Below are 27,010 nucleotides of genomic sequence, written 5' to 3'. Positions count from 1 at the left end.
ACGGGGCTCCACAAGTTTAAGTTGAAGGAGAGAGGCCTAATGTCATGCTGGGCACACTGGGCACCTTGGTCCCTCCCCGGATACATTAAAATGAGGCATGTGCATTAAATGTGTATGTTTGGGTGGGGAAGATTTATCCTTAGCAACCCCACATATTTCTCTTATTTACATAAAAATGAAAAAGAAAATGCTTTAGCAGGAAACTATCCCTCAGTGTCAAAAGACACTAGAGTGAATAAGGCAAATTCATGGAACATTTTACTTTAGGGAGATGGTCTGGGCATAAAGTTATTGCAGCCCCTGCCTCAGACATGGGTTAGCTCCTCAACAGACATGACTTGTTATAATGTAGTATCTGTCACAGTATGACTTGATTTGCCCCTGGGAAAGTGACTGGACTGTCACATCACACCCTACAAGTTAAAACTGCTCATGTTTCTTGGTTCTGACCCAGGGCCAATGACGCCTTCCTTTTCGGCGATGTCCAGATGGGAGTTTGAGGGATTGTTCCATCCTTTCTCATGAATTCCCATGTCAGTTTCCTCAGGGGACAAAGCGAAGGCTTCATATGAGTTGCTGTTTAGGTTCTAGTCCCCAAGCATGTCCCACTCCTCATTTTTCTTCCTGTTGGACTGCTGTGCAGTCCGTCTACTGTAAGCCTTATCAGACAACCCATCTCTTTTTTCAGTTCTGCAGAACAACTTGTCCTCCTCTCCAACAGCATCTGAGCATTCAAATCAGGGGGGCAAAAATGTATCTTTCCCATTTTTGTTTTGAGACATCAGGGACCTGCATTCTTTAGTGAATTCTCCTGCATCTTGCATGACCAAGTCCTCACTGGTAAGCTCCACTTTCTGCTTTTCCTCAGGCCTCACAACTCTTGCTCCCTCTCCTGTAATCAAAGGTTAATCTCCAGTTCTCTGGAAAAGAAAAACGCCATCTTTCCCTGCTCACCACTCTGTGTTAAGGTTCTGAGCAGAGTTGGGCCGGATTCCATCCACAATAAAGGGAGATGGAGGAACCCTGTATTAGTTTGCTAGAATGGCCGTAACAAAGTACAATCAACCGGGTGACCTAAACAACCGAAACTTATTTCACACAGTTCTGGAAGCTGGAAGTCTGAGTTCAAGATGTTGGCAAGGTGGGTTCCTTCTGAAGGCTGTGAAGGAAGGATCTGTTTCAGGACTCTTTTTTTGGCTTGTGGATGGCCGTCTTCTCTCTTCACATTGTCTTCCCTCTGTCTATGCCTCTGTGTCCAAATTTCTACTCCTCATAAGGGCACTAGTCACACTGGATTAGGGCCCACCCTAATGGGCCCTAAACCCTTACTTTAACTTAATTACCTTTTTAAAGGCAATTACAAATACAGCTACATTGTGAGATACTAGGGGTTAAGATCTCAGCAGATGAATTTTTTGTAAGGGGATGGGAAGGGGCACAATTCATGCATTACAGATCCACATTAGACTCTCGAGGCTGGATCTGGGGCCAGGCTGAGCCCTGGTTGAGAAACAACTCCATCTCCGAAGCCTACAATTCATGGCCCTGCTGCTCTCCTGCTGCCATAGCAACCTCTTGCACCCACTTGCCTGTCCAGGAGTTGCCTTCCCACTGGGAAAAGCTCATGACATTTGTGCTTCTTTCAACTCTGAAAGGTGGATTATGTCTCAAATCCCTGGGATAATTACTGCTCCTTCACAGTCATTGGAGGAAGAGGTAAAAGAGGAGAGAAAAAGCCCATCAAAGGGCATGATGTCACATCTCTTCTGGGCCATTCTTTCCTTTTTACTTACTCATTGGACTACACTGAAGACAGGGGGTGAGAGCATGTGGCATGTGCCTTTTGCCGGAGTTCAAATCCCCTTCCTTAATGAAGCCATCCCTGTCTATTTCCCACCCACTCTCCCACCCTGGCTGAAAAACCCACTTTCTCCTCTGGATTCTTGCATTCCTTATACATGTGTTTACTTGAACACTGACCATATCACTATGATGATTTACATATCTGTCTATCAGTGTACACCTTGTCTGTGAGAAGAACTATCTCTGTGTCCCTGGCATCAAGCACCCATGACACGGGTGACACCATGACATTTATCCAATGTTGAATGACTAAGAGTGAACAATGGTCCACGTATCTAAGAAGATGTTAGTACTAATACAGTACAGCCATGGTGGAAAGCCCAGTCACTGTGCGTGTAACTTCAGGTCCTCCAAGAAGCAGACACCAAGACAGGGATTTGGACACATAAGAGGTTTACTGAGGGAAGTGTATGTGGGAGAGAAAAGGTTGAAGGGAAGATGAGCAGAAAACACAGGGATAGGGAGGGGAGGACAGAAAGGTAACAAGGTAGGAGAAAGTTGCAGGCTGTAGCACAATTTCCAGGAACTGCTGCCAGGCTGATGGGAAGTCTTTGAGCTAAAGTCGCTGCTGGAGGAGTCCTTGCTCTCTTAGGGATTGAATGAGCTTGTGTTGGCATCCATACCATGCTCTGTCAATGGCCTGGAGCAGCCCACAGGAAGCATGGCCTTGGGTCAAGCAGAGTAACATGGTGAGAATGTGGATGTGGACTTAGAGCTTGGCAGCTGGGGTCATCAGCCAGCTACTCTCCATCACTCTCCCTGAAGCAAGGGGTCTGAGTGGCACCATTTCATGGCAGCCACAGTACAAAATAGTAATAATAGCAATAATTAATAATAATAATTAGCACTTACCAATATGATGCTATGTGTTTTCTATGCATGATCTCATCACTGCTCACAACAGCACTAAGAGGTAACCCATTTGACAGATAAGGAAATGGAGGCATGAAGGTTCTTCCCTCAAGAACCCTCTCCACTGAGCTGGCCAGAACCCAGTTGGCATCCATATCATTCAACTCTCTGATGCCAGGAACAAACAGGGGATGGCAAACGCCTACTGCCAGTCTCAGCCTGCCGCCAGCAGCAACTCAGTGGCTCTGTTAGCCTCTGGACTCACACCACCCTTCTGTGGCTCAGCGTAGGCCTGAGCCTGTGCCTACATTCTCGTGCACATTTTGTGCGGTCCTCAGAAATGTGCCTTCTGAGGTCTGCCGATAGGGAGAGCGTGCACTACTGCCTGCGCTAACAGGATTGAGCTTTATGTGACAGGAAGACTAATATCGGCCCTGAGCCATGTGCTGCTGGAGAGGAGTGTGGATGCTCTTTGTTAAGCTCCCGGGGTCTGGAAGGAAGCAGCTATGCTCTTGTTTAATTCCATATGAGCAGCTTTTTTATTTTTACAAATAGTCCTCTTGCTGTTAGGGAGTGAGTGAGCGACATAAATCATCATCATGTCTTTAGCAGCCAGGATTTCTTGGGCATGGTCCTCATTAAAGTCTTTAGTTGCTGGGTTCCTGGAGACCTTCCTTTGATACCTAAAAACATCAAACTGAAAAGGCCATGGTGAAAAGGAGGAGGAGGAGGAAGAAAGGGGGTGGAGAGGAGGGGGCAGAAGCTCATGAGGACCCCAGAATTGCTATTGGGAAACAGCAAGGCAAAACTAGGATTATTATTCACAGCTACAAAAAAAAAAAAAAATCAGGAGCAGAAGCAGCAGGAGCTATAAAACTGTCCTGCTGAACAGAATCCAATATGCTGGGACAAAGAGAGAAAGCAGCCTAGGCCAGGCGGGAAGGGTGGCTTCTTTCGGTGATTCACAAAAAAGGAAAAGTTCTCTGAGCCTTTCCCTCCCCAGACCTCAGCCCAGCAGGCCCCGGCCGTCAATGAACTAACCTTTTCCTAAGGCCTTGTCTCCCTGCTGGGCGGGAATCCAATCCCCGGGCAAAGGTCACTGAAAATACCATCACGCTGTTGGCAGTGGCTGTTCATTCACAAAATGAGCCCCTTTGTGATAAAAGCGGGGAGAGCAGACCCAGGGCTTGTGTGCATTCCAAGCCGATGGAGGAGAGCTGCCAACGCGCTCGTCAGTGGGAGCCCAGCAGCACATGCGGCTCACTTTACACGATTGATGTGGCCCTGCAGAACCATGTACATCGAATTCCTATAAATCAAATCACATTTTAAATGCACCAGGGGAGCCGGCCATTTAAAGGAACCCTGCAGTGAATATTTTTGAAAAGTGAAAAATCACTGCTGAATTGATCTATTTTGCCACGAAGTAACAAATATTTACTGAGTGCTTATAACGTACCATGCAAAGCACTAGGCGCGGTGAGCATTTCTTAAAATGGGATGTCCCTGAGCCAGGGAAGAGCCCTTGGAGAGGGTTGTTTTGGGTTTTGGTTAAACTAGGATGAGCTAAGTACAGAAGCAGGAGGAGAGACTCCAGCTGGAGCCATATCCTCATGTCACGGCTAAAGGATCCACCAGTTGGTCTCCCTCTGGGTAACCAGGCAATATTTCTCATTCATGATGACAAGCAATGCTTAGTGTCTTTTTAAGATCTGAAGGAGGTTATGGCCAGAGGCCCAGGGGAAAGGCCAGGCCCTCCTATCAGGGCATACAACCTGAGTCAGTGTCTGAATCAATATCCACCAGTACTGGCAATCATCTCTTTCTGTGGTTCTTTCCAGGAAACTCACTGCCAAGCTTATTCCTTCTTGGCTCCTATGTATTGTTGGTATATGTAGAAGGAGATTTGTATATAACTTGAGTTAAATCATATCTGCAAGACATATATGTAAGTTGTAGCCTCTAACATTTGGGAAATGCATCATGCTTGAAAACACTTTCAAAAGAGACCGTAAGATAATTGAGGCTGTGGAAAAACAAAACCAAACAAAAACATTTTCCTGGATTGAACCTGGGGATGAGAACACAGACTCAGATGTGAGACTGCCAGCACTGGAATCCCAGATCTATCATGTTGTTATATGACCTCAAGCAAGTTATTTATCAGCTTCATATTTTGGTTTGCTTACCTGTAAGATGGGGATATATAATAGAACCTACCTCAGAACATATTTGTAAGGATTAAATCTAAAGTGATTTTACATCTAAAGGCTTAGTACGTGCTCAATAAATGTTCATTATCATGACGTTGTAGTTCACTTAAAAAGTAAAACCCTAGGCTTATGTTGCATAGTTTTAGAGGCTGACTGTATGGTAGGAGCTGGTTGTCAATTGGATGAAGCATCATAAAGGAGGGACAATATGTGCACTAAAGTATTGTCATTGTTGGACTTCATATGTCTCCAGAGGAAAATGAACTCTGCAATCCAAGCAGTGTTTTTGCAGACACTATTTAGAGAAGCATCTTTGGCATTTAGAATGGAAAAGGGATCTTTTAAAAAGATCACCTGGTCTAAACTCTTAACTTTATAATGAGGAAAAACAAAACAAAACAAAAAACCAGAAGTAAGAGATTTAGCCAGGGTATACATCTTGGCTAAAATAATAATAATAATAATAATGTCTATGACCTTCCAATCCAAGATGCTTCCTGGTTTTAAAAAGGTTTTCTCCAAAGCTAGAATAAGATGCAATGTGCTTCATCAGATCACCTTACTTTCCTTTGGTAAGTAGCTAGGTTATAAGCAGAAACTGTCAACAATCCCTCTAGATATAATTGGGGGGCAGGACAGGGAATAATATACTGTCTCCAGGAAGAGAGAGACAATAGACAGGTAACAGGTTTCATGATAGGGTTCTTGTTTTTAGGGGTAAAAGTTTGTCTCAAAGTTCTAAGGAGAACTTTGATGGTGACAGTCCTCATCTTACAAAATCGGTAAAGAATACAATGAGATGTTGGTGTGCCGCTGACACAGTGTTAGTGTTTCCCACACATGGAGGAAACTTGTCGCTGGACAAACGTAGATAACATTCAAGGGACCACCCCACCCAGCCAGGAATCAGAGCAGGACAGCCGGCAACAGCACACCAGTTCTACTCACATGAACCATTACAGAGGGGGGATTGTTACTACTCAACCTGAACCTCTTACCATGAGCAGAGAAGATTTAGTGGCAATAAATCCACATTGGCCAAGCAATTGTGGATTTACCATGAACAGAAAGAATTTTTTTTTTTTTAACCTATAGCAACTCTGTAGGCTGCACATGCTCCCCAGATGCTGTCTCCTTCAATGTTCTTTATTAAAACAGAATGTACTGAGATAATGTCTCTTGGAAACCTCTCAGGCAAAGCACAGATCCCAGGGAATTCCCAGAGACCTTCCCTTGCATCTGGGTCGAATCCACAGTGCCTTCAGGAATCTCCTTTCCTCTCCAGGTCTTCTAAAACATGTCATCCCCAGCACTGAAGCAGAGACTTGAGCTCATTTATAACCAATGACAAGATCATCTCTGGGCTGGGGCTCCCACCCACATTTTCTTCCAGAGCATGCCTCCATCTGAATGTCTTTCTCATCCAACGCCCCATGAGCTCCATTGGAAAAGTGTCCCAGCTACATTTAACTATGCTTGAAAGTTAAAGCCACAGCATTCAAGGTACAGTCAGCCCTCCACATTTATGTGTTCCCTATCTGCAGATTCAACCAATTGCAGATAGAAAATATTCAGAAACAAAAAAGCAAAACAGTAAAAAATACAAATAAAAACAATATAGCACAACAATTACTTTACATAGTATTCATGAGATGATTTAACGTATATGGGAGGATGTGCATAAGTGATATGGAAATAGTGCACCATTTTGTATCTGGGACTTGAACATCTACAGAGTTTGGTATCTGCAGGGGGTCCTGGAACCAATCCTCTGCAGATAGTGAGAGGCAACTGTACACACTGAATTGAACAGTAGACAAAATGATGTCTCCAGTCAAAATAGAAAAAAATAAGGCTTGGACAACCCAGCCCCAGGCCAGATAAAATCAGAATACAGATGCCAACATGAATAGTTAGACTGGCAAAAAGTGCAGTTCAAAAGTATACGTGAGGGCCGGGCACAGTGGCTCAAGCCTGTAATCCCAGCAATTTGGGAGGCCGAGACGGGCGGATCACGAGGTCGGGAGATTGAGACCATCCTGGCTAACGTGGTGAAACCCCGTCTCTACTAAAAAATACAAAAAAACTAGCCGGGCGAGGTGGCGGGTGCCTGTAGTCCCAGCTACTCGGGAGGCTGAGGCAGGAGAATGGTGTAAACCCAGGAGGCGGAGCTTGCAGTGAGCTGAGATCTGGCCACTGCACTCCAGCCTGGGCAACAGAGCGAGACTCCGTCTCAAAAAAAAAAAAAAACAAAACAAAAGTATACGTGATAAAAATTCAAAGGCAGTTGGAAATGCTGCAGAAGGCAAGGAAGAAAGCAGTGCGTCTCCTCTTGTGGGGGCCACTAGGAGGTGACCAGCATAAGAGTTGAGACAGCATGAGAGTTGAGACAGAGAAATAACTGAACTGAGTTTATCTCCCTCTGCAGAATAACCCATGTGGGAAGCTTGAAAAGGGAGAAGAGGCTGAGGGAAGCAGCTATGTATTGGACAGATGTGCTGTGTCAGGGAGACACTGTTAAATAGTTAAAAATGTGGCTGTGAAATTCCTAGGGTTGATATTCAAAGAATGAAAGAATGAAAATCATAGGCCAAGCTGCAGAGGTGTATGTCTGACTGTGGTACTAGCAGGAAGCAGGAGAGCAAGTCTTGCTGAGGTGCCCAGAGGAATCCTAACTTCTCACAGAAGCATGAATGTCCATGGATTGAATGCCAAACTCTACACCTGAAGAAAACCAGACCCTACAGTGGAAGGCCACATGGCAATTCTCTATGTTTTTGCCTTTGTCTCCACCCTGCCCTCTGGAAAGTCAATGAGCACACTGGACAAGTGACCAGGGACTCGGTGCCTCCTTGGAGAAGACAGTGACCCAGTGGGGAAAAACAAATGATAAGGCTCTCAAATCCTGAGAAGGGGCTTTGATGTCAAACGGATGGATGCAATGCAGGGAGGCAATGAAAATGAGGAGAAAGTCTGGAAACATCAGTGGACCACAAGCTTTTGAAAAGTAAAGGTAGTGTCTTCCTCATTTTCATATACCTCTGCCACGCCTGGCTTTCCTGCTTTGCGAGGAGCTGCTAAATCTAATGTCATGGAGGGACACTGTGCATGGGTCTTGTCTAGGGTTGGAAGTTATTTTTGCACTTACCAGTTAGTGGCTTCAGGCAAGTCTGTTTGAATCTGTGTTTCAACTTTCTCATCTGCAAAGTAAAAACCACGTCCACTGCACAGAGTTGTGGTGGGGATGATAAGTAAAGACTTTTATTTAGAGTGTTGGCACATTGCCTGGCACAGATAAAACTTGCCATCATGTTTGTCTTCATCATTGCCATCTTCCTCCTAGTTCTCCCTCAAGCCCATTATGGATATGTGTTTCAGGCAGGAACTGATATTTCCATCCATGAAGGGGGGCAAGCAATGTCTTCCACCTATTCCGTATGTAATAACAGCAATAATGACTAAGTACCTGTGTGTCTGCTCTGCTGAGTTCTAGAAGGAACTCCTCCCAGACTGCTAATGTGTGAAATTGCCACCCCATCTCCCCACTCTTGCCTTGCCTTCTCTCCGTGCAGTGTTCTGTGTAGCTGCCTGGGAACCCCGCCCCTCAGGTCTACACCAACCAGGACAGGCAGAGAAGGCGAAGGAAAGAAAGAGCGGGAAAGCACCAAAAAGGATAATCCCCAACACCAGCCTTTTCCACCCTCGTGGCAGAGCCTCTCACCTCTATAGCCCAGGCTTCAGCTTCCCTCCTGGCCTCTTCATTCCGACATACCCCACCCACTCCTTCGAGGAGACACCAGGAAGACATTAGAGTCTGGATTTTCCCCAACCAGCCTTGTAGGTGACTTCAGGCCTTCATGTCTCCGTAGTGCTGTTATTATCTCTAGGGGAGTAATTCTCCTCGCCTAGGTGGTCTAAGGGAAAAAGGAGGAAACGGGGTGAAGGGGACAGCTTCTTATGCCTTGCCTGTTTCCCGTTTTTGTTAGAGATACAGACCCTTAGAAAGCCTCCCTGTGCTCAGGGAGGTGAGAATATGAGACTAACTTCTATTTCCACTACTCTCAGAGTGGGGCGAGGCCACATCGAGGATGCCTGTCCGAAGCAACATGTGGAGGCTGTGTAAAGAGGAGCAGGCAGTTCATTCCTTGTGGATCTGAGGGGAAAGGGGAGCCGAAGGCTAGGGCTGAGCAGGGGATTCGCATTAACGAGGTTCTCCTCACCCCTCCCGATCAGCTTTGTCCCATTGGCGTTCTTACCCAAATCCCTCAGAGTCCGGGCTTGTGGCTCCTGAGCTGACAGAGCCCCTAGGCTGACTGTGCCACTAGAAACATCACGAAATCAGAGAGGAAGTGCTTGTCTTGCTGTCTGGGCCAAGGCTGGAAGGCAGCGTAGGGCTGGGGAGGAGGGAGTATGTGCCACCTTCTGCCCAGGCTGAACTCAGGAAGGTATTTGCCAAGGCGATGCTGGGAGTCATGGTAATGATACCATTGATACCAAAGTGATGCTGGGAGTCATAGCCCAGATTCTGAGAGCACCAGCCTGGAAACCCAGTCTTGCTTGACATAGCCCATGCTCTTGAGATCAAAGAAAACCCAGAAATCTGTGAGAGGCCATGTTTTCTATCCTGTTGATTCTAGCAACTTAATCAGATGGAGAGGAGGACCAATCCACAGAGTTTTGGGAAAACAAAGACTCAAGGGAGAAATGCCTCTTATAAAAGAGTTTGACATAACCACGGTTATACTTCCAAGAATCTCTCGTAAGTCAATAATCAGAAATGCATAAAAATGGATATAAAAGATGATCCACAGACCATTATCTGAAGAGAGAAAAACTGGAAGGACCTAGTTTATCAATGGCACAGGATCAAGTAAGTCTTGGTATGTTCAAACGATGAGGCTTTATTCAGTCAATCTGCAGAAAAATGTTTAATAACACAGATAAATGCCTAGAATGTATTAATAAAAAGTAGGATACAAAGCTATATGTTTAATATGATCTCAATTACATAAATATTTACACATAAAAGACCAGAAAAAAATACAGGAAAACATTCACAATGATTTTCTCTGGGGCATATAGATTAGGACTGATTTTTTTTCATCTTTATATGTTCCTGCATTTTAAGATTTCCTATGATTAACACATTTAATTTTTCTGATTATAAATGTGTTTTAATTTCTAATTAAATAATGATAACATTTTTTTAAAAGAGAGAAAATTCCCTTTTTGATGACCAAATGGGGCTTCATTATTTCTTCCCTCAACAACCAATCTGCCAAGAAAACAGGGGCAAGTCATTGAACTCCCTCTGTAAAAATAAACAGCATTGGCTTTAAATTTTGTAACTTAATTACTTTTAAGGTCTGTATCTGAGTTCTGCTGTCATGAGAAAACCCCATGATTTCCACCCCCTACAAAGAGTTAGCACTGAGGTCATTTCTAAACCTCCTTCATCCAGGTACTTAGACTGCTGAGGTCAAGTGAATATTAATATTTATCTGAAGTTATGTGATTTCCAGGGAAAGTGCTAAAAGCACCTCTGCAACCTTGAGAAACTCCCTTTGGGCAGCAGGACAGCCTCAGTCAGTAAACAGCATGCTCTTCAGGAAACCAGCAGTTCCAGAACCCTGAAGGACCCCAGCATTGGTACCAACAGCAGACACTGTTCGTGCTTCTTTTTTCAATCTGAAAGGACCAAGATTGTTATTATTTTTAAATACCTGTCTCCTCTCTTTGTCCTGGCCCTCCTTAGGGCCACCTCACCTACCTCCTTCCAGTGTGGTACCAGTAAAATATAGATCTCCAGATAAATTTGAGTTTCAGATGAACAGTGAGTAAAATTTTTGGTGTAAGTATATCTCAAACATTGCTTGGGACATACTAAAACTTATTCACTGATTATTTAAATTCAGGTTTAGCTGGTGTCCTGTATTTTATTTGCTCAACCTGGTAAGCTTCCTCCCCGACAACCTCCCACCCCCATGCCACTCTGGTCATTCTCTAATGCTGAGAAATCACAAGAATAAAAGTAAAACCCTTAAGGAAACCAACCAGTTGCCTTAGAAACAAAAGAAGAAAAAAAAAGCCCTTTGCTAATCAGGATTTCCCATGACTAGGTATTCAAAACTGTAGACTTCAAGAAGAGGGAGAAATAAATTCTCATTGGGTCCTTTCTAACAGCTGAAATTATCATTAATATTATTTTGAAAAAAAAAAAAGAGTTAGAACCACTCTTGACAACAACATTAAATAGTGTTGTGGTCCAAGCTGGCACATTTTGGATTGCTTTGAATTAATTATTCTTTTATCAGAGCTGCTTCCCAGCTTAGGGTTTAGGAATAACCAGTTCTTGCTCACCTGTGTTGCTAAGTGCTAATGAGTCTGCACATGTATTTCTGTCACAGGACTGACAACAGCCATCCCAGACCACTGATGAGTTTTCTTGGAAAATAGGTAGGCCTGTTCCTGATAAATACCATTGTTGTTGTTCTTGTTATTGTTAATAATGACATTTTTATCACCTCATGTATGTAAGGCTGTAACAGATCTTCCAGTTACTCTGCACCAAATACACTGAGTTCTTTATAAGTTTTCACTGGGCTCAAGAGACTGAACAACATCACCCAGCTATCCTTCTGCCTCTGAAAAGACTGCGTTCAAGTCATGCCAGCATGACTTGAGTCTCCTCAGCTGTGAAATAAGGTCATGGTGAGGATGACATGAGTTAATGTATGTAAAGTTCTTAGGACAGTGCCTGGCACAAAGATGAGGTCCACAAGGGTTAGTGATTATTAATATTATCCTTTTACATACTCTTATAGATTGTCTCAACGTTTCCAGAAAACAATACATCAAAAATCTTAAAGCTGTTCTTACCATTTGACACAATTATTTATAATTTTGAGAAATCTACCCTAAGAAAATAATTGGAGATGCAGTCACACAAATAGGTACAAAGAAATTCACCACATGATGTTATTTTTTTTTTTATGGCCAGACACTGGTAGCAGCCTAGAGTTTAACACCAGGGAATTATCAAATAAACAGTGGTCTATCAATATGACAGACTATTTGCACAGACGTGAAATACCATGTTTTTAAGGAATATTTATTTAATGTCATGGGAAATAATTAGAATTAACTAGAAAAAAGGATAATAAAAATAGTTTTGTTTCATCCCACAACCTGCAGTGACAGACCCTGGTTTTGACTACAAGACAAGAGCTATTAGCTATGTCTTTGCTTTTTAGATTGAGTTATACTCAAGATAAGGGGCAGAATCCTTGGCAAATTACATATGTGTATTCTGTTTAATGGAGCAGACAGGAGAAGCACAGATGACTACAAGGTCATTAACACATTCACAAGTCCAAGAAAGGTAACAAGTCAAATGGTGTAGAGAGATGGCTAATGGATTTTCCCCGATGCACTGCTCCAATTCAATGAGAATCATTGCTCGCTCAATGTGCTCAAAGTGACTCTGAGACTCTGTCCCTGTTCATGAGAAAACGCACCGTGTTCAATTAGTAATGCCTGCTGTGGACTCAGAAAAGTGTGCTGGCAACAGGTACAATGTATATTTGCCATCCCTGACACTAATGATAATGGCAGCTAAGGTATCAAAGAAAGGTGAATTTATCCAAGAAAGATCTCAAGGAAGATTCCAGATTCTTCATGAAATTAGTCTAGAATCTTTAATTGTAAGTATATAACATGTCACACTGAACATGAGCAAATTATTGATTAGATTAGGAAGAAAAGCTGGAGACCACATAGGTTAGCCTGGAGACAGAGAACAGGTGTATAGAACACATCATTCACCACGTTTGTTGGGAAGTCATGAAAAGCCAGCATTTGGGGAAATCTTTGTCAGGACCAAGGAGAGTGCTGGTAGCAGGAGTCAAGACAAGGACAATCGAACTTTACCTCTTTTAATAATCTCAATTCCTTCATATGGTAGAAAATGTGGTCCTTATTTTACCAAGAGGAAACCAAGGCTCAAAGATTTTAGGGTCAACAGCTAGAAATTTGCAGAGCTCTCCTTAATCACAGGTATGTCAGATGACAATGACTGGAGTTTTTTCTAAGCCCCCACCCACTTCTCTCTGACAATAAGGCACGGCCCACTACCCCTGGATTATGGAAGGATTTTGCCATAGTCTAAAATCCAAGGCAGAAACCAGATATCTAAATATTCTTAGCTTGACTATTTCTCTAATTTGCTCTCATCACTATATTTTCTTATCAATGTTATCTGATTTGGCTAAATCAATTAATGATCAATTAATAAGTTTTTAATAGCCACTGAGATAAACAGTGATCTCACTGAATCTTCACAACCATCCCAGACAGAATGCCTAAGAGCACAATGATGGTGGAGAATACCCGGTTTTGTCCAGCAGGGTGGGAGATGAAGTGTATACTGAGAAGGTCAGAGAGAATCCTCCATGCCCACAGGTACTAAACAAGCCCCGGGTAGACCTGCGACCTGGCCCAGCTCTAGCTTCTCTCAGCATGGACTCAGCAGCAGGGTTGCCAAAGGCCAAATCAGATTCAGTAAACACAGACTTCTGCGAAGCAAGTGCTCTTGCTTTCACTCAGTGTCAGCTGGGAGCTGCGTGTGCCTTGAGTACTAAAAAGTTCTGCAGAGAGGCCAAGTGCAGAAATCTGTGCCTGAGATTTTCTACTTTTACAAGAAGAATGAGCATATGGGGCGCTCAGCCAAGGTCAACCTGGAATTGGAAGGCTGAGCCCAGGCTCAGAGGAGCCAGAGCCAAGGTGGAAAGCTCCAGGCGCTGGGAGGGCAGGGACAGGGGGCTGGAGTAGAAGGCCAAGTGCAGGAATGTTTATTGAAAAGAACCCAGCCCTCACACCTCAGGGATTTGGGAACTGGCCGTCTGCACTTGAGAGTCCTGCCAAATGAGTTCAGCCATTTCCACTTCATAAAGGTCTTGGTGCAAAAACGAATGGCAAACCCAGCCATGAATGTGATTTCTAAAAGAAGGTTATTGAAAAAAAATCATCTGCTTTTTCAACCCTCTCTTCTGGTGGTCAGGAGGAGGAAAGAGGAGGGAGAAAAGTCTCTGGACACTTGCAAACATACCCATCAGATTCCACAAACTACTATGCAGAACAAGGGAGTGTCATATCTTCTAAGATTTCTCACCAGAAGGAAAAGGCTAAAATCTGAGCCTAAATGAACCTGAGTATGCATCTGGTTGCCAGGAGAGAGCAGTAGGGATAGGAAAAAGGAAGAGCCATCCCTTTGTGAGCCCAAAACAACATGACCCCCAATTGCCCCCGGGTGACAGAACTTCAAGGTTTACATTAGACAAGCAGCTCGAGGAAGAGACATACTGATTACATATCTAATTTGCTGTCACTATCTTCATGACATCACATATGTCACTGTGGTTTTCCAGATTACTCTCGACCCTGTAGAGTAAAAAACTATTTTCCCTGATGACTCAGTTTGAATTTTTTGTTGGCAGGGGTTTCATTTCCTTACTTCCTGTCGGTCTCACTTCTTAGATCTTTGTTGGGGTCTTTGGTGCCTCCCAAACCCCCAATCTACAGGAACTTTTTCCAGACTGCAGAATCTTCTGGCATTTCTCCCTCCTGATCACTCAAAATGATATAAAGCCTCACCAAATGATCTGGCATTGCTGCTTCTGGAGATAGCTCTAGCCCAGCTCCCCACACCCCAACCCCTTGATCTTTTTCACTGTGTTCAAAACTAGGCTAAAGTGAAGTCATCACAACTGCTCTTTCAAGCTTAAGGAATTTGATAAATGAAGTTGTGTGGGGTCCTGGCAGGCAATATGCTTGAACAGAGCACAGTGATCATCTGCGGACCACTCTTTATCCCTTTATTGTAGACATGTATTCAAGTTCAAATTGCTTTGTTAAACCTTTTTGTGTGTCTCTCTTTTTATATTTCAGCTTTATACAATTATTTCCAAATCTTCCAAACTGACAGTGAGGGAGAGTAATTTGAAAGGACTGCTCAACTCACATCATTTGAAGATTTGCACCATAGCTGCATTTTTCCAATTTCCTGGCATCTATTCTGCTCTCCTGGACTTTTCAAAAACAATTGTAAGTGGATGAATAAATATAATAACTGATTCCATTGATACTCTTGGACCATCCTTTGGACTTTCTTCTTTTGGACATTTTACAGTTTAAAATGTATTTAGCATCTATCGATGTTTCCAAAAGAAGGACTCAAAGTACACACTGTCAAAGATCTCATGGATCTAATTAAGGATAGGGAACATGTACAGAGTCATACGATGTCTCTACACAGAGGGGATAATTCCTGAAAGAAAGAAGAAAGTTAGCAAATTCCTTAATCACCCTTATGATTATGACTATGCAATTGAATTTGTCTACTGCATCAGCTTTGGGAATAAAATAAGGCCGTACACTTTTCAGTTTTTCAAAGAAAATGTCCTGTCTTGCTATCAAGAGAGCAAATTTTCTTTTTCCCTCCCTGGGATCCTTTCCCCTCTTGTGATAAATACAAGCACTAATGGTAGGTCTGATCCTAACTGTCCCAGAGAATTCAGTTTAATCAGCAGAGGAGATTTCAGCTCCTGTACTGTGAGCGGCATCTTCTGGCCCGGCGACATCCCTGGCGGGCCAGCAGCTTTGCTGCACTCAGTGCCTCAGACATGCATTGTCAACTCCAGTGGAACTGGAGCTGGGTTTTGACACTACCTGCAAAAGGTCTGCGGACTCAGGTTCTTCCTTTATAAGCCAAAACCCCTTTCCTTCTGCCATCAGAAATGCTTCTTCTTTGGACTGGATTTTCACTGAATTAACAGGTTAATTTGGGGAGAATTGATATCTTTTCATGTTGAGTCTTCCCATCAAAGAACATAAGCTTCTGACTTTATTCAGGATTTCTAGCATGTCCTTTAGTAAAGTGTTATAATTTTCTTCATATAGGCCTTACCTATTTATTGATAGATTTGTTGCTATGTACTTTAGAGTTTTTGTTCCTTCTGCGAATAGGGCCTTACTTTCCTTTATTTTCTAATTGAGCATCACTATATACCCCAGATAGCATATATATGACTACCTTGATGAACTATTTTCCTGGCTCTAAAGGTTTTTTCACTTGCACTTCCTGTGTTTTCCAGATGGACAGTGTGCTATTTCAAATAAGCATACATTTCTATTTCTTATATTGTTGTAATGGTTAGGACCTTCACCATGTTGCATGATAGCTGATATCATTGTCTTATTTTCACTTTAGCAATCTGCTTTAGTATTTCACCAGTACACATATTTTTTATTGTGGTTTTATTTTAGCTACCCTTTATGGAGTTTGAGAGAGAGAGAGAGAGAGAGAGAGAGAGAGAGAGAGAGAGAGAAGTCTTTTTAATCCCGAGTTTGCTAAGATTTCTTATTACGAAAGATGTTGCATTTTATCAAATGCAAAATCTCATGAAACACAGGGCTTTCATAACAACTCTTGGTAATTCAGAATAAAGCTCATTTTGACCACAGTTTTTTATGCTTTTGCAACCTTTCCAAAATAACTGATATCACAGCAAAATATCAAAATATCTGTAAATAAATGTACTTCTTGGGAAAAATGGACCTTTTTCTTGTCATGATGGAATTCTATTTTTAGAGTTTTTAGTGGGGCATGATAAATAAGGAGTGTCACTTATTTTTCTAGATGACATCCATAACAATAAAATAATACAAAAATATCAAAATTGTGAGTACTAAAACCCTTATAAATATAATTTCATACTCTGATGAAGAGAAGGGCACTTCAAATCCTGCCTCTATAAAGCTAATCAATTCCCCTCAATCTGAGTGTTAAAATACTTTTTCCCTTCACAATATAATTTGTCTCTCTCCAACTCCTAACTCCCCAGACCTAGTCTCAGAAAAAAGACCAGCCTGAAAGAAAGATTGTAGTTCTCCTCCATACCCAGGAATCATACTTCACTTAAAACAAACAGTTGGTAAAACTGCAGACCCAACAGGGATGGAACACTCAACAGCTTTGCCTTTCATGTGGAGAAGAGGGAAATAGGCTGTTGTAGAATGGGGACCAATATTAGCCGATGTCTGGAAATGTCAAAACGATTAGCATGAAATACTAAACTCATGTGAAATCAGGGCTCTAATGGTGTAACTCCTGAATGCTCTCTGTACCATATTGCACACCAGGATTAAGAAAACAGTCCTTGAGTGTTTCACAATAGTGCCCTCTTCACAGCTGACCTTGTGTGCTTTCCAAAGTCCTTAATTCTGCCACTTTCAGCATCCCTGTCTCTGCGGATTTACGATGTGTCACCAATATTATTACTTTCCCTGTTTCCACCCCTTCCACCCCAAATATCGTAGGCATTGTAAGTAACACATTTCCACAGAAGGGTGCTGAAAAGTCAAGAAGCAGAATTTCTCAGCAAGAAGAGCTGTAGGTAAAGGGGCTCCTCCTCACCCTCTGGTTGGCACTCAGGAGGCTTTGTAGACTATAGGGAAAAATGGAATAGAGTGAACAAAGACATCCCAAGGGCGACAAAGACAGTTAAGGGAGGAGATTGCCTGCCCGCCATTTCCCAGCATGGTGAGTACCAACCAGCCCTGACAGCAAGAGAACTCTTTGAACTTTGTACATGTGATTCCCTTAGCAAGCAAACCAGCACCCTAACTTCTGGGACTCTGGGATACCTGGTAGCATGGAAAAGGATTTGTTCATCTGTGCCATCACCAAATCAACCTGTACAGTGGAGAACCAGCCAGTCCTTCTAGTCCACCATCACCTTTGTGAGAAGTCAAAAACTGACTGATTATGAAATGATTTCCATGACAAATTTCCATTGATCCTTTTGGGAAAGAACTGCTATTACCATTCTTATCTCTCTCTGATTATATAAATGTGGGGCTCTTTTTACTCTCTGGGTATAAAATAAGTACTTTTTGACTGACTGATTATTCCTCCCTTGCTGATAATGCAAAGTAGAAGTAGGTCAAATGACTGCTGGGCTAATATCCTGCTGTAACCTGATAGATAATCTCAACCAGAAACCCTCCCAATTCTGCATCAGGTTGTGGCCCTTGTGGTGGATGCTAGGGTGCCCAAACTAGATCACCACCCGCTTCAGGACCAAGGCTTTCAGTCCCTCTGCTTCCAGGAGCGTTGGTTGCAACATCTCACAGCTGCGTTTCTAAGAATTGCCTTCTGCTGAAGGAAGCTGCCTTGTCCAAGACTGCAATGTCTCACTGGGGCCAGCTCATATCCAATGCCTGGCCAATGGGGTGGGTACAAAGATCTGGCTTCCTTACCTCTATGGGGACAAGTCTGAGGGGCCAGTTCAGTTCCAGAATTCCCCATGAGATCCACTAAGGCCTCTGGTGCAAAATGTGTTATAATGCAGATTCTCCCTTTGCCCCATTCTGCTTCTTTCACTTGCTCACAGATATTGGTCCTGCAACTGCATGTAAATTTCCATCTCAGAATCCCTTTTCAGGGAACTAAGCATAAACCCCTTCCTCCTCCTGTTGTTTGGTTTCCAATTTCCTGTCTTTTACTCCTTCTTCATATAACAGATATCTCTATCTATACATACATATATATTTTGTGTGTGTTTGCATTGCAGGAGTTGCAGGGGCATATAGATCCCTTTCACATTTAGTCAATATCCAGTCCAATCAGGGACTGTTTCCAATGATAAAAATCTGACTGAGATGGCTTAACAGAAGGGCTCACAGACTGGGAAAGTGCAAGAAGTAGTCTGACTTTAGCAGCAGTTTGATCAGGCATTCAAATGATGTCACTGTGACTTATTTCTGTCTCTCTATTTCTTAGTCTGTCACTGCCCTGTTGGCTGAATTCTGAAAGAGCCTGTATCAATTAGCTATTATCACAATGATGCTGCCTAACCAGCAACCACAAAGTATCAGAGGCATTCAACAATGAACATATCTTTCCCATACATCTGCCAGACAGCTGATGTCAACTGGGCTTACTCAACCCTGTGGGAGGGCTGGCACAGTGAGACTCTGAGTGGCTCTGCTTCACATGAGGCTCTTGCTAAGCTTGGCTCCTCAAGGTTGGTTGGGAATTCATCTTAAGGTCTGGCTGAGAGGGCAGGAGCTACCCTGAGAGACTCTTCTCATAACCGCTGTAGAAGCATAAAGAGCAAGCCCAACGGCACCAGCACATTTCACGCCTCTGCTGCGTTACATCTGCTGACATCTCATTGGCCAAGGCAAGTTATATGGACGAGCCCAAATTTAGGGACTACTCAGATAGCAAGTCACATGGCCAAGCTCAACATCAGGGCAGTCAAGAGGAAGTGGGTGGGGGGAAGAAGGTAAGATATGTAAACAATCATCAGACCTAACAGAGTCCTTTTCCCATTTCAGTCCCAAAAGACACAACGTCCTCAGCATTTACCTCTTCCCAACTTCAGGTCCGAGGAGATGAATGCCTGTCTCAAGCCCCAGCCAGAGTCTCCTTGCTCCTCACTCGCCCTGGTGCATCCTCAGCCTTCCCTGCACCAATCACTGTGACAAACAGGATCACAGGCACTGACTCAGGCACTGACTCCCCAGGCACTGACCAGAGCTGGGGAGGTGGATCACCTCATTCAGATCGCATGGGTTAAATTCCACAGACGAATCTGAACACAGTTACCAGAATGACAGTCAACGCATCTTGGGCTACAAGAAACCACAAGGGTCCACAGTAGAGACCTCATTCTGCCTGCCCCCAACCCTCAGTTCCCCTTCTCCGAATGCTGGGGCTGTTTCTCATTGGCTTGTGTTCATAACACTTCCATTCTTCCCTCGGGGTCTGCCCAGGAGAGCCTTGTTGGGACTCTGGGCGCCTGGGCTCAGCCTCCCTCGTGCTTGCCTCTCAGGTTGCCCTCCTCAAATACTCCCCAAATTTCTCTTTCTCTTAGCTTTCTTTCTCCAGATGGCCAATCTCAGGCCACAGATTTCTCTATGGGTCCCTACCCTGGCTCTGCCCCCTAGAGTCAGAGAGCTCGCTGACATCAACCGTCTCTTCCCTGCATCATCTTGACACCTCTGTCTCCAGCTCTGGCCCAGGACTGGGTTGCCATCTCCAGGCACACTCCAGCCTCCCTGACACCCAGGTCTCTGGACTCTTGGCTGCCCTGGGGCCTTGTCCAGGTCTGTTGTATGGGAGAGAGATTTATTTCCTTGACGTTTTAGGGTGGGAAAAGACTTGCTTCCTGGAGATGTGCCAAGAAGGAGGCGACCCACCCAGGAAACAAACAAGAACCTTTTCTCTGTAGTTTTCCCTGCTTCCCCATGTCAAGCACTCCCTGCTCCCCGTGAGTAAAAGGAAAGCTGTCAGGATCAAAGGCCTGTATTTGTGATAAACTGCTGCTGGCTGGACTCAGGAAGGACTGTAAGCACTTTAACTCTTTGTTACCCACTGTGTGCTGGCTGCACTCATAAGACTTCTGAAGTCACGTTTCAATAAATGAAACATCTTTTTATAAGCAGAGAGCCATGCCAACTGGAAGGTTTGAAAGAATGATTAAGGACTCCAAGGGCAACAAACTCCGCCTTGGAGTATTTCTTGATGTCCTCTGTTGCTTTATAATAGATGATCTAACATATTTGCCCCAGAAGACAGAAAAGACTAAGAACATGGGTCCTGGAGGCACTCCTTAGCTAGGAGATCTTAACTAAGCCACTAGACTCTCTCTACCTCTGTTTCTTCATCTGTAAGTTGGAGCTAAGAATTATAGGGCTCATGTGTAGTTGGGAGGAAAAAGTGAGATACTTTATATGACACATTTACCCCAGTGTCTGGCATATAATACAAAAGTGTCATTAGCTTTCACTGTGGTTATCATCATTACCATTTTCATTATTCCAAAGGAGGAGAGTGGGCAACACCAGGCTTGTTCCCTCCCTTCAAAGGCAAAAGTGACAAGATGTGCCCAGCATAATCAGGAATTACACAGGCTCAGAGCCCAGGGTCTTTCAGCTTCTGTTACATTAGCATGTGACAGGAGCTTTGCTGTGCCTCCCAAGACAACAAAATGTCATCATTTTCCAAGGGAAAAATGCGTTATAGCCTAAGATTACTAAGCAATCATGCAGATGGAACTGGGAGGAAGACTACACCATGGATCATTCCCAGACCTCTTGTTCCCTAATTACTTTCTAAGGACTCTGGTTTCATGATACAGCCATGAACAAGAGGGGTTTGCAATTGAATGGAAGAGATAAATACCATAGATACATTGCTAACTCTATGTCTGCTGTGAGGCTACACAAATATAAATCAACACTCTGGAAGGATTTTGCAACTCTGCACTTGCTTATGGGTACTTGAAATTCTTCATTGCAGAACCCATTTTACATTACTGCGAACTCAGGGCAGAGTTAAATAGTTGAGAAAGCACCCAGTGCTTTTGAAATTCTAAATTGTTCCATTAAATTCTAAATAAGGATAACATGAAACTTTGGTAGTTTAGCCCTGGCAACTTCCAAGACATTTCACTTCTTGTCAAATACATGTTATTAATTTACTTCCATGGGGTTCCAGCCATTAAACGTTTCTGATACCACCACCATCATTCAGTCTCTGGGTCTGGAACCGTTACGAACCATAACACAGCAAATGAGGACAGCCACAATGTCTGAGGAAACCACAGTGAACCACATGTCACTTGTGGCTATTTTCCTAGAGCGAAATTAAGGAGAAACGGGATGGTTTCAAGAAGCAGACTGTTAAATTTATGGAGTGAAAAAATATCTTACTTTTAATTATAGTCTAGACTGCCTATCTTGGCAACCATCTCCCCCAACAGAGAGTAATTTGCTGAATGTGGGGTCAGTAAGACAGCAACAAATGAGAGACCACTTGTCTTAGCACCCTGTGGGAAACCCACTTCGTCTCCATTTGCTGAAAAAGCCAAATAGATAGAAAATTAATGAAGGGCAAAATATTCAGATAAGACTCTTATCTAGAAATCCAGTAGAAATGGCAAAATGGCAATGATAGTACTTCAGATTCTTTACTTATTCCTATGATATTTATTTTTATTTATTTAACTTTAATTTTAAGTTCAGGGGTACAAGTGCAGGTTTGTTACTTACTTGTGGGGGTTTGTTGTACAGATTATTTCATCACCCAGATATTAAGCCTAGTAAGTCCCTATAATATTTGTGTGAAAGTGAGAACTGCCATCATGACTGGACTTAAAATATTGTCAACTGGAATAACATTCTTCGTTGATTGTAAGGAAACCACTATACCTAAGATCCTCCAATTCTCTCTTGCACCAATGAGTTTTAAAATGTTAGAGCATAAAGGGGGTTGATCTATTCAAAGAATTCTGGCAGAAAGTCAGATTCAAAAAACATTAGACACTTCGGCTTTGAGAAAAGTAGGCATCAATGAAGAGGGAAGAGGGAATTGAGAAGTAACACAGCTACCAAGAGAGTCTTTCCTCACTAAAAGGCAGAAGGAGGAAGAGGAAACAGAAAACAAGAAGAAAAAGAGAAATGGGAGGGGCAAAGGAAGAAGAGAGGTGATAAGGAAGGAGAAAACAAGGATTCAAACAGACTAATGAAACCAAAAAGCACCTTTTAAAAATTAATTAATTAATTGAATTGACAAATTATAATTGTATATATTTATGGGGTATAATGTGATGTTTTGATGTATATAAAATTGTAGAAAGACTAAATCATAACTATTTAACATATCTATCACCATGACACCTTATCATTTTCTTGTGGTGAGAACATTTAACATCTATTCCATTAACAATTTTGAAATATATCATTATTATAAACATGGTCACCATGCTGTACGGTAGATCTCTCTAAAATGTATTCTTTCTATCTGAAACTTTGTACCCTCCGACCAGCCTCTCCCCTTTTCCCATACCTCCCCAACCCAGCGCCTCTATGAACCACCATTCTACAGTCTGTCTCTGTGAGATCAACTCTTTTAGATTCTACATATAAGTGAAATCATACAGTATTTGTCTTTTTGTGCATAGATTACTTCACTTAACATAATGCCTTCCAGGGTCATCCATGTTGTAAATGGCAGGGTTTCCTTCTTTTTAAAGGCAGTATAGTATTCCATTGTGTATATATTCCACATTTTCTTCTTTTATTCATCCATCATCCATTAATGAACACTTGGGTTGCTTCCATATCTTGGCGATTTTGAATAATGTTGAAATGAACATGGAAGTGCAGATATCTCTTCAACGTATTGATTTCAATTCCTTTGGGTATGTACCCACACAAAGCACTTTATGTTAATCCATTTTCTTCGATTGTGAAGTTTTTCCTGTTGCCACTAAAACAGCCTGTCACAAAGAAAGACCCATCATTTAGAGAGAACAAAATGAGTAGTAATTTACAATTCAAGGAGAATTGAAGGAACATTGATTCGATACCTGCCAGACAGCCTATCAATGCCACAGTGGCAAAAGATAAGACATCTGATAAGACCCAAAGCTCTTCATTGGTTACATGGACCCTAAGTGAAAGAGAGCTGTAGTCAGACCTGGCACTAACTTTTTGCAGGCCCTGAAGCAAGATAGAGGCACTTATACCTTATAAATAAATATTTTAAAGTTTTAAATCAAGCTCACAGACTTTTACATAAAACATTTTTTCTGTTTCACAAATTTATGTCCATAACGTTTGACAAATACTGCTTCATAAGAACAAAATTTTAAAATATGGATAAATATATGTTTTTTAATGATGAAAAATCAGTACAATAGCAAAAGAGTAAATTTTTTTATTATTGGTCAGGTATGAGTATTCTATTGATGGCCAATGATGTTCAGGTGCGTAATAAAATGAAAACATACATAATTCATAATTTATTATGTATGAATTTCATAAAATTGATGGTCTTTACCTTTAAGTAAAGTCTATGTTCAGTTGATGGTAATGATATGAAGGATTAAAATATAAGTAAAATCATGTTCAACATATAGAAAATTTGGACTTTTTCATCAAAATGTATATTAAAGTAAATGTTAAATATAATTCAAATTATTTTTAATTTATAAATTGAAAAGTTGTCACCATTAACACTCAACATTATCTCTTAAATTTAAAAAGCAAAATATAAATTATAATTGATAATAAAGTTTTAAATCATACTTATTTGAGAAAAGCTGAGTTTTTATCTAACTTTTTGAAAATCTTTTTAAAAGCAATTTTCTTAAGCCAGGTGCAATGGCACACACCTGTAATCTCAGCTACTTGGGAGACTGAGTCAGGAGGATCACATAAGCCCAGGAGTTGAGGACTGCAGTACCTTATGATTGTGCTTGTGCAGAGCCACTGCACTCCAGCCTGGACAACATAGTGAGATTCCATCTCTAAAAAATCCAAAAAATTTTAAAAAACCCTTTATTGAGGTATAAATGACATACAAAAACTGCACATATGTAATATATACAATTGGATGAGCTCAGACATATGCACATGCCCAGGAAATCATCACCATAATCAAGGCAATAAACATATTCATCACCTTTAAAAATTTCCTTGTGCCCTTTTATTCATTTTTTATTTTGCTTATTTTTTGTTTTTGTGGTAAGAACACTTCATGTGAGGTCTACATTCTTAACATATTTTAAGTACACAGTATGGTATTGTTAACTGTGGGCACTATGCTTACAGCAGATCTTTAGAACTCATTTATCTTGTATAACTGAAACTTTATACCCATTAAACAACTCCCCATTCCCCACCTCCACTCCCTATCCCTGGCAATCACCATTCTATTGTCTGCTTCTATGAACTTGATTGTTTTAGATACCTCATATGAGTGGGATCATGCAGTCTTTGTCCTTTTGTGACTGGCTTATTTTACTTAGCATAATGCCCTCCAGGTTCATTGACATTGTTGCACATGGCAGGATTTCCCTTTGAATGATATTCTATTTATGTATATACCATACTTTGTTTATCCATTCATTCACTGATAGACATTTAGGCTGCTTCTGTGTCTTTGCTACTGTGAATAATGCTGCAATAAACATGGGAGTTCAGATGGTTGTTTCAATTAGTTTAGATATATACCCAGAAGTGGGATTGCTGGATCATATGGTAGTTCTATGTTTAATTTTTTTAGAAACCCCCATAGTGTTTTCCATAGGGGCTATATCATTTTGTGTTCCACCAACAGGGCACAAGGGTTCCAATTTGTCCACATCCTCATCAACACTTGTTATCTGTTGTTTTGTCTTGTTTGATCATGGCCATGCTGAGAGGTGCGGGGTGATCTCTCATTGTGGTTTTGATTGGCAATTATCTGAGGGTGAGTGATGTTGAGTAACTTTTTGAAAATCTTAATTAACCTTATTCAACACTTTTCCAAAAGTAAAATTAATTTTATTAATTTTATTAGCTAAAACCAATTTTAACTAATACAGTATCAATTAATTGCCAATGTAAAGAATTAGTGTTTTGTGCATTTCAAGTCAAGACATAACACATACAAATTCAACAGAAATATGCATTGTTTAATGGCATAAAATATTCCTCAGCCACCATGCGTAATTGTTGTGAATACACAAAAACTTACAAGCACTTGTGGAACCATCTTTTGGGACACAAAATGAGGCAAGTAAATGGACCCTCAGGGCTACGAAAATGACTTTTCATTAGTCATAATCAATAGATTATAAATACATAATCTATTGCATTCATGCCAAGAAAGAAGGATTTGACAAGTTAGTGAAAACTGTGTTCTCCCTAACCTAGGTACCACTGCCTCAATCCTTCCTTCATTCAGATGTAGTGTCAACTTCAATCTCAGAAGTAGAAGGAACCACAGACCTTCACAGCATTTGAACCATCAGTCATTGTTCACAACAAAGGGCAAAAATATGGAGAATCCATTTCCTGGGTCCTGAACAAGTCATGAGAACAGAATTTGTTTGGGGTGACAGGTCATATTGTCAAATACTTGGTATCAGATTCCAAGAGAGCAAAGTGCACAGTTATTTGTGATATGTTGGGGCTTCCAAAGCCCAGAGCAGGACCATCTTGCCTGGGTATAAGGAAGGTACAAGTTGTGGTTCAAGTGCAAGGCAAAACAAAGGAAATTTATGTCAGATTGTAAAATTGTATATGCTCTATCTATTCTTTTATAGTTCTTTAGACTTCATTTTTACCTATATATTTTTCCCTACATAATTCTTACAGTGAATAGTTAATACATGAAATTATGACCACTCAGCATGGAACCTTGGGCCAGTCACTTTTTCCTCTGTTTTCTCATCTGTAAATGGAGACAGATGAACTAACTATATAATTTCTCTCTTAAAATTACTAGCTTTTGAGTTGCTATCTTCTTGCTTAATAAGAAGGAATTTTTAGTGAAGGAATAGCAAGGGACTGTAAAGTCAGTGAGACCTCGTTAGCTCTGTGATTTGCAGCAAGTTATCTCGTCTTTCTGGACCTCAGATTTCATAAAATAGAGAAATTTATGACTGCCTTAGAGGGTAGTGCTCAGGACTAAATGAATTAATATGTACTAAGTGCCAAGCAGAGTGCCGTATGCACCGGCAATGTATAGCAAAACTCACATTTGGAAGAGACAGCAAGAAGAAATATGTGCAAGTGTTTATGTATGTGTGCATGATGTGTGCATGCCTGCACATACACATTTATTGGAAACATTGAGGACATAGAGCATGGGATCTGGGGTGGGAGTGGTGGGGAGTGGATTGGAACTCATGGAGCTAAATAAGAAATTGCTGATTGCAGAATTTCATTTTGTATTTAGAGAAAATCCCTCTAGAAATTATGGGAGGAGCATCTATGTTTCTGAGTAAACATTTTTTATTGAAGTGTAACATGAACACAGAAAAGTTAACAATTCATAAGCATGCAGTTCAAAACATTTTCACTGAGTGAGCACACCTGTCTCAGTCCATTTTGTGCTGCTATAAGAGAATACCACAGACTGGGTAATTTAGAATGAATAGAAATTTATTGGCTCACATTTCTGGAGGCCAGGAAGTCCAAGATCGAGGGGCAGCATCTGGTGAGGTCTTTCTTGCTACACTATG

General features: G+C 41.8%; 1 long non-coding RNA gene across 2 annotated transcripts in view; it reads left to right on the top strand.

Annotated features, from left to right (window-relative positions):
- LOC135966261 (uncharacterized) overlaps positions 1-27,010 on the top strand; it is a 169,670-nt gene that overhangs the window by 119,174 nt on the left and 23,486 nt on the right. The window contains exon 3 of one of the 2 annotated variants that reach the window (XR_012420444.1): positions 14,874-15,029. This is a non-coding gene — a long non-coding RNA (uncharacterized lncRNA). Of the gene's footprint in view, positions 1-14,873; positions 15,383-27,010 lie in introns of those variants that run through there. The other variant, XR_010579484.1, reaches the window with a different exon arrangement.

The sequence above is a fragment of the Macaca fascicularis genome, chromosome 11, assembly GCF_037993035.2.
Source record: "Macaca fascicularis isolate 582-1 chromosome 11, T2T-MFA8v1.1".
In the NCBI taxonomy this organism is placed as follows: domain Eukaryota; kingdom Metazoa; phylum Chordata; class Mammalia; order Primates; family Cercopithecidae; genus Macaca; species Macaca fascicularis.
Note: the sequence above shows the minus strand (reverse complement) of the source record. Positions and strands in the feature narration are given on the sequence as shown.